The sequence below is a fragment of the Lepeophtheirus salmonis genome, chromosome 8 (genome assembly GCF_016086655.4).
Source record: "Lepeophtheirus salmonis chromosome 8, UVic_Lsal_1.4, whole genome shotgun sequence".
In the NCBI taxonomy this organism is placed as follows: domain Eukaryota; kingdom Metazoa; phylum Arthropoda; class Copepoda; order Siphonostomatoida; family Caligidae; genus Lepeophtheirus; species Lepeophtheirus salmonis.
Window position 1 is genome coordinate 9,772,752 of NC_052138.2, and position 12,554 is coordinate 9,785,305.

General features: G+C 28.6%; 1 long non-coding RNA gene across 1 annotated transcript; it reads left to right on the top strand.

Moving 5' to 3' along the window:
• Positions 1 to 8,880: 8,880 nt before the first annotated feature.
• LOC139906098 (uncharacterized) lies at positions 8,881 to 9,436 on the top strand. Its single transcript, XR_011781358.1, has 3 exons — positions 8,881 to 8,929; positions 8,986 to 9,068; positions 9,138 to 9,436. It is a non-coding gene; the product is annotated as an uncharacterized lncRNA (long non-coding RNA).
• The last annotated feature ends 3,118 nt before the right edge of the window (positions 9,437 to 12,554 follow it).

The window sequence follows — 12,554 nt, forward strand, 5'->3', positions numbered from 1 at the left end:
GTTGATGCCACAACCCCAACATCATCACAGAGGCCGGATGTTTGGTCTTGGTGACTGTCCTGGTGCTGTTGTCACCGTTGCCAAAGCATAGTGGTGAACACAATCCTGAAAGAATTTTGATTTTAGATCTGAGGGTGCATTAGAGGATCTAGCTTCATATGAAGATTTGGGCTGTGGCGGAACATTAAAATGCTGCCCTTAAAATTATTATCAACTTTTTACATTATACATAATTCTAGGGTAGGCATCGGTGCCAAGATTATTTATCTTACTCCCAAATAAGTATGGAGCTACATACAATAGACTGTTTACTGCTTTATCTAAAATAATCATTATGCCCTGGAACATTAATAATGGATTTTGAAAAGGCAATGCTGAATACCTTTGGAAATGTGTTTCCTCTAACAAACATTACAGGATCTTTATTCCTTTTTTCTAAAAACATTTAATCACAGACACATTGTATACTTAGGTTTAAAATTGTCAATAACATAGATCGGGCCAGCACTCCTTTTCAAATTATTGTACCGTACCGGTTGCTAGAAAACATAGATAGAAGGATTGTTTGGGACGTCAGAGTCGATAATAGTATATTATTTAGTCATCAATTTAATAGTAATTAGTAATAAAGTACTATTATATAAAACTTATATTGTGACTGGCGATGGAGTCCTGCTATAAAACTTCGGTTTGTGCAGTTGCCATTTGTAGCTCACCTAATAATGTGGAACTCTTCATATCGGAACACAAATTGAGCTAACAAATTCAACATTTTTAGAGATTGAGTCGAAAAAGTTGTTACGAGTTGTACGAATACGTTCGTAGCTGTGCACAATTGTATATAGCAACTTCCACATGAAGAAGAGGGGTGATTATCTTTTGATTAAACTCCACGTCTCGCTTGTGTATTGCAACCTAAAGTTATGACATATTTAACTGAATTCCGATGTTAGAACAAGAAAAAATTATCTGGATCAATCTATTATTTCAATATTCTGTATTTATAATTTATTATTATTAATAGTTATATGATTTTAATTGTTTAATTTTGTATATTTAACTTAAATGTTTAATGGTTTATTTTTTAGTATGTAGATTATATTTAATTAAAGCCTTCTTTTTTAAACTTTGAGCTTCAAATTTATTTCAAATACTCTACTTTGTCGTTTCATTAGCTATTATTCTGAGAATAAGGTTCATAATGAATTACAATTTCATGGAGTGTGACGTTTTCAAATCTACTGTAACGGATAAAAACGTCGAAGTCAAAGTATATCTTCATTAAACATTTTGCTAATAAATACATTCCTTATACCTTCCCCCATAAGTATTTATTAGGCGTGTTTTTTATACTAGTTAAAGAGAAGGGGGGGCGTATTAATTTTAAAATGATTATTGATTTGTCAGTCGTTAAGAGACAATCAAGCTCTTCGGATCTCTATCCTCTTGAGTGGAGGGTGAGTTAATGAAGACTTGTTCTTCTTGATAGACTCAAATTATTTGTTACCGGCCTTCCTTAGCTCCACTTTGAGAGTGAAGGAACTGAGCTCAATAATTAATTTTTTTTTTTGAGAATAGTTTATTTTCTGAAGTTTTGTTTTCCTTGGCCCTTCAAAATTCCTTAATTTCGTTGAGGGGGGCCTTTCAACACGACATTAAATGTTTAAATTTATTTATAATTTTTGTTTTATATTATCAACAGTATTTTAAATTTATACAAGTAAATTGTAGAACGCACTTATTTTACCCTCTGTATTTATTATATAAGGTATATTATATAAAAATTTGTTTTTTTTTTCTCGGGATAACCAATTTGAATATCCAATATGCGTATTGAATGCACTTCCTGAAAGAATAAATTTAGTTTTGTACTTTTTTAAGGTATATTTTTATAAAATAACGTTCAATTCATTAAATCTAATTGAGCATTACATAGAAGCATGTCTGTTGGATTTTTTTTCTTTCTTATTTTAATGATTCATAGACATCTTTAGTTTATAAAGTTTATTAAATGAAGGTGAAAAAGAAATTTTACAACAATCATTTATTTATTTCATAGTTATGTATTACAACCAAAAGTACCCGATATTGCTAATTAATAGTTAATTTGTTAATAAATTATTGAAATTTAGTCTGTCTGTCTGTTTGTTTATTGTCAGTTTGACTTTTCACAACTTATTTTTCCGGGTATTTTTTTGTAGAACTGTGTAACTACTAAATAAAAAAATAAAAATGCAGCAATAAGCATTTAACCAAAGGTCTTTGCGTCATATTAAAAAACCAGTGAAGTACATTTTTATCATATTAATTCAAAGTTTTTCTATTAATTGACTTCTAATAACTCCATTGCCGGTTACTCTCTGTAGTTTAAATATTATAAAAGTTTTTAAACCCTATGTTACGATATTAATCAGGCAGTTTTTTCTATAATGGTGCATCTGAATAATGTTTTATTTATTAATGTTTTTTTACAAATAATCTTTCAATTTAATATATACTACTTTTAGTATATTGTCCATCACGTCATAACAGTTTGAGTTAATATGTACACAGTTAGAGCAGTAGAAAATATGATATAAATTGTGAGGGATATATATATATTTTTTTTTTGTAATTTTGCATTTGAATAATTTTTTTTTTTTTTTTTTTAAATAATCTTTCATTTTTCAATTTAGAAATAAAATCAGATTGTTCAGAGTTCCATCAGTGGGGAAACTTCACTTACATTTTTTCTAAAACTGATTGTCCATTTATTAGCATGCTCTACTGTTCATTATTTAGACAAGACCTCTTTTTGATTAAATTTTTGCATAATTTGAAAGATAAGCTTTGTTAACCAATAACAAAATATAATAATATTAATTCAAACTTGGTTAAATTTTAAATATAAATTTTTTTTTCTAATGATTATGTTTCTCAGAGTGTAGCCATTAATTCGTTACTTATTCTTGTGAAAAGTCAATGTCATCAGTATAACTTTGAAGTGATATGTTATTTTTATTTTTGTTCCTCAGAAACAATTTCATAAATTATATATAAATTATTATGATTAGAAAAGTAGGGGACAAGGCTATTATTGAATTAGTAGTAGTTCCAAAATCAAATAAGAAAGTAAACTCTTTGTTGATTTAAAAACAATTGAATGATCAAGTCAATTCATCCAATGAGGACTTCAAGATATGATCTTTGAGCTTACCTACACAGGGCATATTTTTTTCGACAATGGATGCAAAACCAGGCTATTGATATATCAAATTAGATGAAAACTCAAGACATTTGACTTGTTTTTATGTATCCTTGTGGAAGATATGCTTTTAATTGAGCACTAATGGGATTTGTTGCGGCAGGAGATGCATATTACTTGCGGGGAGATGAAATTTTGGATAATTTACCAGAGATATTTATAGTATTCGGTGATGTTTTAATAGTATCAAGGGATTTGGAAAACCCTGTTTGTAGAGTCAGAAGGATTACTATATCCATTGACAAATTGGAAGAATGTTGATTTCAACACCTAGGAAAATATTGTGGATAAGGAGTGCAATATGGAGCTAGTAATCCTAAAATTTTGACTTTGCAAGGAATTACAAAGATCGTTGAAATTTCAAAAGAATTTGAACTAAAAAGGGGATTTAGTAGTTTTATAGATAGGTTGAAACGTCACCTCTCTAAAAGAAGGTACTTGACAGAGGAGTCATTAGTAATACCTTATTACTAAAAACTTATACTAATACTTGTAAGGTATCTTCTGTAAATCTTCTGTTAGCCACTTCTTGCACAAAACACTATTCTCACAACTCTAAGTATAGTATGATTATGCAGTATGGAATAAATTACTAAGTAAGATTTTAACATTATGAAATAAAAATAATTCATTTTGTAAATAATATGACAATGTTAGTTTGGGAGGACTTAAGAAATAAATGGGAGTTCGTATTATTGCATTATTTGCCTTACTACTAAATGATTTCAAACCTTTTTTCTGTTTCTTTTTGGATGAAAGGTTGCGTGGTACAATAAAGGTAACTACGCGGTAAGGTCAGGTTCTAGAACATACATATTTTATAAGAACCGGACGGATAGGAATTTTCGGTGTTTTGTTTAGATCCAACTTTCGTAAATAGTTATTAATTTCATTTATTAAATTGTATAGACTAAAGAGTTGTGACAAAGTCGGTGTCAGGGAAAAATGGCAAGGGGAAAAATGGCAACAGAAACAATATCAAGGAAAAAATGGCAAGATAAAAAAAAGGAAAAGAGTCTAAATGGAAAAAATAGCAAGATTATTTTAAACTGATATAATATCTATCATCAATTATAATAAGAGAGAAAAAAAATAGTCTTGCATAAAGAGAACGAAACGGCAGTTCCATCCTTCACACTGGTTGTTAGTTCTCGGGCAGTCAGTGATAGTGGCACGATGGACGTTCCAGAGTGCGGGAGGAAATAAATCGCTTTGCTCGTTACCCCGCTCCCAATGATGTCAGAGGTTTATTGTGGCATATTCCTCCGCGCTTTCCTTCCGCACTCAGGAACTTCCATCGTGCCACTATCACTGACTGCCCGAGGACTAACAACCAGTGTGAAGGATGGAACTGCCATTTCTTTCATCTCGTTGGACACCACCACCAATCAATTTGGAAGTGCATACATGCATTTCAAAAGGAAGAATCGACAGTTTCCACCACCCTTGTTCAAGAAGCGATTGGTCAACTTCTTAAAAAAAAAAAAAAAAAGTGAAAAGTCTTAAAAACTTATGCGAAAGCTATGTGGTAGGGGATACGACTATAGGTGCTGGTTACAATATCCGATTAGATCTCTAAAACCAGGGAAGAATTTCTTAAAATTTTTACCAATAAAAGTACAATTAATTAAGTTTGTGTTCAAGTGTATTTTGTTTATTAATAAAGGGGTTTCATTGATCTTGTATTGAACTCCAGATATTTTCTTATTTTTGGGTGAAAAATGATGAAAAACGATACTCTTTTCTTAAGACTTTTTGAATTTATTCATCATTCTATGATAAGGAATATCATAGAAAATTATTCCATATTTTTTTTTTTTAAAGCCCTATTCAAAAAATATGCATCTTTAAAGATTTTTGTTTGATTTTTTATTTCTTGAGTGATCTTATATTTTATGGGGCTGTACAAGCAAACACATAACAAAATTATCTTATTGTATACGTTTTCAATATCATATAATGATCCCGTAATAAATAATTTTTCTATTTGAAATATTTAAATTCTAAGCTCTTCTTAAATATCCCTTCATAGTTTCAATTCTTGAATCTATTCAATTGTTATATATGGATTTATAAAATTCTCCACCCAATGAAGGAGTCGACTCTTCTTTTTTGAGGCTTAGCTTGGTTGGGTTTTCAAAAAATTCATAAAGTTTTAATCTACCATCATCCCTGCAGAAATTAACGTATCTTGGATCCCTTCTTAAGTAGTATTCTTAGAGAACATCGAAGTATTTCTGACTGATTATCTAGGCATATGAAAAACACTTCTAAATTAAAAATATGTCGCTTCATTTGTCGAATTGTTTGTGTGTATTATATTTGATATGTTTCAACATTAAAATAATAACTAATATACCATACTCATGCTGTGATAAACCTTAGTAAACATATTTATTTTATCACAAATTGATTAATGTAATTTGTATGATTTTTTTATTGATTTTTTCCCATGGAATAAGATCTAAATTACTTGAAAGTTACATATTTTTTAAACATCCATAAGCCAAAAATAACGATTGAAATTACTAATTTGTTGATATACATTTTATTCATAAAACGAACTTCTTTGAAATCTTTGAGGACCTGAAACCTTCCCATAGAGTTGGCTCTAACTATACGTACCTAAATTAACCAAATTAGATAATTACATGAGTGTCGAATAATTTTTTTAGAGCCGTTTCTGTCGTTATAAATATGTATTTACATTTGTTCAATAAATAAATTAATTGATGGAATTAAACATTGACAAATAAATTTGCAATAATATTTGTTTTACAAGTTAATGAAGTTGGAGCTGGATTCTCATTCTAAATTGAAATGAATGAATATATAGAGTTATAATATTCATATTCTTTGATAAATATTACTGATGACTATTATTATTTTTTACAAACGTAGTTACATATTCAAATACACTTAAAAATTCGTTAAAAGTACCTATAAGTCAATAATAATAATATAATTTTTTTATGGTTATCATACTTGGCTTGATACATTGGAAGTATGAATTCACAGTCCTCGATAAACAACTTCGAGAATTCGAGTCCTTTAAATAACTACGTAATGCAGCTTGTTTCGTTCTCTTTGGGCAAGAAAGAAGGTTTATGAAGAGACGAAGACCAACGTTGTATTGCAATTTCAGATTGCTCCAACTGTACTGAGCTTTACAGTTTTGATCGCACTCTCCAACAACTCGATCTTTGATTACCTGCCCCAATCCTCTGAGTGGTGTGTCGCTCCACAGACAACCACCTCTTCTTTTGACACATCTTGGATCATAATGAAGTGGAAATCGCTGCTCTTGCCTAGTATTTTGCAAATGCTTGTCTGTCAATCCAAGGGCCTTGTCCAATATGAATAATCCATCATGTCTAATGATATTGTAATTAATAACGGAGAATTAAGTGATTAGCATTCTTTCCATAGGAATCACTGTCGTGTTAGTTAATTTTTTCTTTTCTCTTATTATATATTATATTGGAGCTTTATATGTATATCAGTTTAAAAATAAGTTGCATATTAAAATCCATTTAGCACTGGTTCTTTTTTATAATACCATTGTAACCATATGTTTCCCTATACATTAATGACGTCAATTTTATAATTCAATCGACTAGGTTATTAGATAATTTTAACAATACTTGTTAGAGAAGAATTAAGTGTATACCACATTAATTCCTCTATCCAAAATTTACTATTTTATGATACAATATAAAATTATAAATTTAAAATATAAAGTTATATTCATATAAATAAACTTAAATCAGTCATGCTTTGTTGGAAAAATCAAATACGTTTATTTAAAAAAAACCTTCTAATCGTAAAAGTTATAAAAAAGTGTCTTGTTTAATACATTATACGATCATGATAAATCATCAATCACTTTAAGTGCATATCTACAAATTGCATAATATTAACTAAATTAATAAGTCATAAGATAACTCCTAATCACTCAGAAATATCTGACATCTAGTGGAATAAATTGTCAACATTAGTTGTACCAATAATAGTAAAGAATAATTATTTGTGATATTATTTATTTTTATTAGGATCTAAGTTGTAATTTATTACATTCATTATTTATGATATGTCAATAATTAACTAATGCTTTGATATGAGTCACACGACTTGGACTATAGACATTAATTTGATCCTTTATGACTAGATTTGGGCTTAAGTAAGTGTCGATTTTAAGGAGATCACTACATACACGTAGTGTTGTGTTGTTTCTAAGTTAGGAATCCCGTGACATCTTTGAATTAATTGAATTCTGAGACTTTATATAGTTTAAATACATCTTCGAGTTCAAAGACATTAAAATACATCTACATCTAGTTTTGAGTCATCAGATACTAATTCTAATTCAGGTTCTCAAAATACCAAAAGGAGGAACATGCTGGTTCGTTCGATATTTAGGAACCGATCAACATCAAGTCAGTTCCATTCTCTTTTATCTCAATTGAGGGTTGAGCAATATTTGATAATGAATAAAGATTTGTTCGACTAATTAATAATTTTATCAACTCAACTAGATTTTAAAAAGTACAAATGCAAAAAGGTACACTTCAAATGAAATATAACGAGGTTTGAAGATTTAAAATGAAAGTAAACTTGCGTTAGCAATTAAAAGTAAAATTATTAATATAAAATGTTGAAACAAAAATAAAGATGGCTACAAGTTTATGTCTAAGTTGGTCGTGAATGTCCTCAACAGGTTCTAACAAAAAATTGTTTCCAGTAAATAATAAAAAATTGCACATAAAATTGTCTAAAAAGCATGTTATTTTCTTTTACACGAATAGGTATGAAATATGTAGATTCAAAATTGGTCAAACAAACTTATTTACAAATATGTATTTAGTTCCTGGAAGAACCGGAAATATAAATAATAATTGTAATGATGGAGGTGTCAAGGGTCAGAACGTTGGCAATGACGTTCCAAAAGGTCATCAGTCTCAACACTATAGCTCAAGAGCCTTAATTGTTCCTCAACAGTCATCAAATGTTATTTTGCAAAAAATCCTCTTCATTGAAAATTATTTATAAGATTAATTCATTGATTTTTAACAAATATTATTTAAATATTAGGAAAATTAAATATATATATTCTTATTTAAATAATAAATTTGAAATATGAGGTCTCGAGACCACATTAATATTTTAAAGAACAAGACTATACAGGCTCCGGTCACCGTTTTTATATGGAAGTGTTAATAATTAGAGATATAAAAAATCCTGTTGTTAATTGAATCAAAAACTCCTTGCATAAATATGATGTATATATTTTACTTATCAAAGCTGTCATCGTTATTCGTTTTTCTTCTCACTAAGTCATTACAAGATCTATGGAGTCTTAAAGTAAAGAAGTGTTGTCAAAGATTAAGGAAGAAATTGTGGAAAAGGATACTTTTCTTACCTTAGACGATACTATAGGTAGATCCAGATATTATATATTTTCCCATGTACCCGGAGACTGAGGACTCAGATCCAAATCAATGTGACATAAAACCAGAAAGACCTGGAGCATGGGGACTCAGAGTTTACCTGAACACTAAAAGATAGACTCAACTACAGTTCTCAAAATTGGACTTAATGGATCTTTACTATTTAAAAAAAATTATATTTAGTATTAACTATTTAGGATGAATAATTATCTATGGAATATAAAGAGAATCCATAAATGTGGGTTCACAAACATTAGTTCATGTTAGTTTTCATTAATGATTATCTTTTTGTAGGGTGGGTTCGTCATAGGATATCTGTTGTTTAAGTAAATAATAATTTATTTATTATGTAAATTGCAACCCCGAATAAAACAACGGTAATGAAATTATTTTGACTTGCAGAGTATGTTAATATTTTATTTGTCGAAATTTTGTTTCATTTCCAGGAATATATTTGATTGCTTTATAGAAGAGGTGGGAATACGTACATATCCTATAATATTCCCTTCCAGCCATCAAATTATGAGAAAATTTATTATAAACAATCTGAAATCCAATCAAGTCTCGAGTCTTAGCTTTCGAATGTAAGTCATGTCGAAGTCCTCGATCGAGTCGTAAATCTTCAAAATATGGACTCAAGCCCCTACCTACAGAGTGAAGATTATGTATTGGAATAATATTGCACCTTCTATATATTATTTTAAGTTTCAGAGGCGTCGACAGGTTGTGGACTGGAAAGGCTGTAGCACCCCCCACAAAAAAAAATTACTTTTTCCTAGAAAATTTAAAATTCGATTATTTTTTTTTTTTTTTCAAAAAATTTTAATTTTTCAACTTGTTTTTAAAAATATAATTTTTGTGAAAAATTATACATTTTAGAAAATTTTCTACAAATTTTGTTTATTTGAAATTATATTTTTGAATTTTTTTTTTTCAAAAATTTAATTTTTTGACAATAATTATGAATTTTTGAAGTTTTTTTCCAAAATATTTAATTTTTGTATTTTTTTTCAAAAATTCCAAAAACCTAGCCCCTTCAAAATATAATCCTGTGGACGCCTCTTTACTTGTATTGTACTTATTTAATTCAACCATTCTAATTAAATATTAATAAAATATAATCATTATTAATGTACTATTTTTCATACAATCAAAAGTATTGAAGCCTCAATTTATCATTACATTATACAAAATATACTCATTATTAAAATTGTGTTATTGTAAGATGTTGAAAATAATAATAAAGTTTAGTCATGATTGTATCAATAGTGTATATATTATTTTATATACAACTGAATAGCGTCAGCTTATGCAACCATCTTTAAAGATTTTTCTTAGTGTGCCACCTTATCTGCATTCCAGATGGAAGGGTGGCCCGTTCCTTTGTGAAACTAATAAGTACATCATAATTAAAAAATTAAATTGGTAGTTCTAAAATAAAAGGTATATACTAATGGAATACGATATACCAATGAATTATTGGATATACATATAACATTATAAATTGACTTTATGAAATATTTTTTAAATTAATATTATATATACAATTACACCAAAAGTATTGATACTTTAGGAATAGGAAGGATTTATAGCTACACTATACATAAGTCATAGCAAAGGGGGGTTGAAGGGACTGTAGCCCCACCCAAATTAAGGAATTTTTACTCTTTAATAAAAAAAACTTTTTCGTAATTCGGCCGAATTATGCAGCAGAGTAAAAAGTCAATTTTTTGAAATTTATCGTATAAATCAATGAATTAATCATATTAATAATTTTCAATGAAGAGGATTTTTTTGCAAAATAACAATAATAGCTTAGGCTTTTGAAACTTTTTTCCAAAAAAAATTAATTTTTGTGAAAAGCTGTGGGGTTTTCAAAAGAAAATTTAGCTGTTCGTGGCTTTTTGAAAATTTTCTAAAATAATTTCATTTTTTTGTGAATAGCTGAGGACTTTTGAATATTTTTTCCTAAAAATTTAATTTTTTTAACAGCTATGGGGTTTTCAAAGTTTTTCCAAAAAAAAATAATTTTTTCAGAATAGTTAAAAGACTTGAATTTTTGGATTTTTTACAATAAAATTCCAAAACTAAGCCCCCCCAATTAAAAAATTATGTAATTATGCTGACGTCCTTGTATATATACGATAAATTTGTCCCAATTTAATAGTTTTGAAAAAAATAAGGACAAATGGTTATATTATTTTTAATGGTTATATTTTACAATTTATAAATTAAAAAAATATTATAATAATTGTAAATTTTACCCAGCGACACTTTCCAGATAAAAAGTTCAATCTTTGAGACTGTTATTACCCTTATTTTAATTATTTCATGCTCAAATTTTTCCAATACATATTTTTTAACCAACAAATTAACAGGAAGATTATTGAAATAGAATAACCAAATTTGTAGCTCTAGCCAGGGAGAACTAGAAAAATGTGAAACTTCTTTCTTCCACTCCTTGCGCTAGCATTTTTATTTTAACTAATTTAAATGTTAATATTGTGTGCTAAATTGATATTAGATATGAAGTCATATAGATATAAAAAAATTTATGATTAATGTCAATTTTCGAGTTCTGAGACATCTTCAAATTCATCAAATACAGAGACATCTTCCGCCTCATCAAGTTCGCATACAGCTTCGAGTTCAAAGACTTCTTCTAGTTAGGTGACATCTTTGAATTAATTGAATTCTGAGACTTTATATAGTTTAGATACATCTTCGAGTTCAAAGACATTAAAATACATCTACATCTAGTTCTGAGTCATCAGATACTAATTCTAATTCAGGTTCGCAAAATAACAAAAGATCAAATTGTACTTTACAAACATCTTAAATAATCACAATAATAAGAAGAACATACGATAAATAATAAGAGGGGGGAGAAGGATGGAAAAAAGAGACAAATACTTAACATTAAATACCTTTAAAGTTTAAACATGTTTTACAGGTGTGCCCGAATTTGAAATCTAGAGGTTTTGTAAGTTCGCAGAAGTTGCTGATTTCAGCAGCTGAGAAACTTGCTGTAACCTTAAGGTTCCTTGCGACTGGCTCATCTCAGGTGAAGTACAGCCTTACGTTACTTAAATATAATCTAACCAATTTTTGAAATTTTATAGGCAGATCTATAATTCTTATATAGGATTGGGGGAAGTACAATTATTAAAATATGAATTCAGACTTGTACAGCAATCTGGAATTTTCTACAGGTACTTAGAATATGAAATGGCGAAGACGTTTATATATAATTTTTTTTTGTTAATTGATCGCATATGTTGACGCTCTTTCTTGTATATTAGAAGCGTGGAATTCCAATTGTAAGGTTTTTTTTTATTATAAAAAATGGAACTTTCCTAATTGTGTTGGTAAGTTGTACCAATTTAAATGACTAAGCTTTGAAAAAATAACTTTAATATTATTATTAGCTGCAATTGATGGTAAGCACATTATTATAAAAGCTCCAATCAAATCGTGTTCTACTTATTATAATTACAAGGGGAACCATTCAATTGTACTAATGGCTGTTTGCAACGCAAACTTCGTGTAATATTTTAATATTTCATATTTCAATGAGTTCTGTAAGTTTTCATTAATCAATTAATTTTCTTTCGTAGAAAATAAATAATGGATGTGACTTTATGTGAGATTTGGCAAAAAGCGAATACGAATAATACGTAAAGGGCTTACCATATTAATGTTACATATTCCCTTCACAAAGGCTCCATATGCATAGTCTTCAACAAAGTCCATAGTAATTAACAATGTCCATTCTAAACAAAATAACACACCACATATCTATGTATGAAAATTAATAATATTAACAAAACAAAAGGCTAGATTACAATAAATAATTGATTACA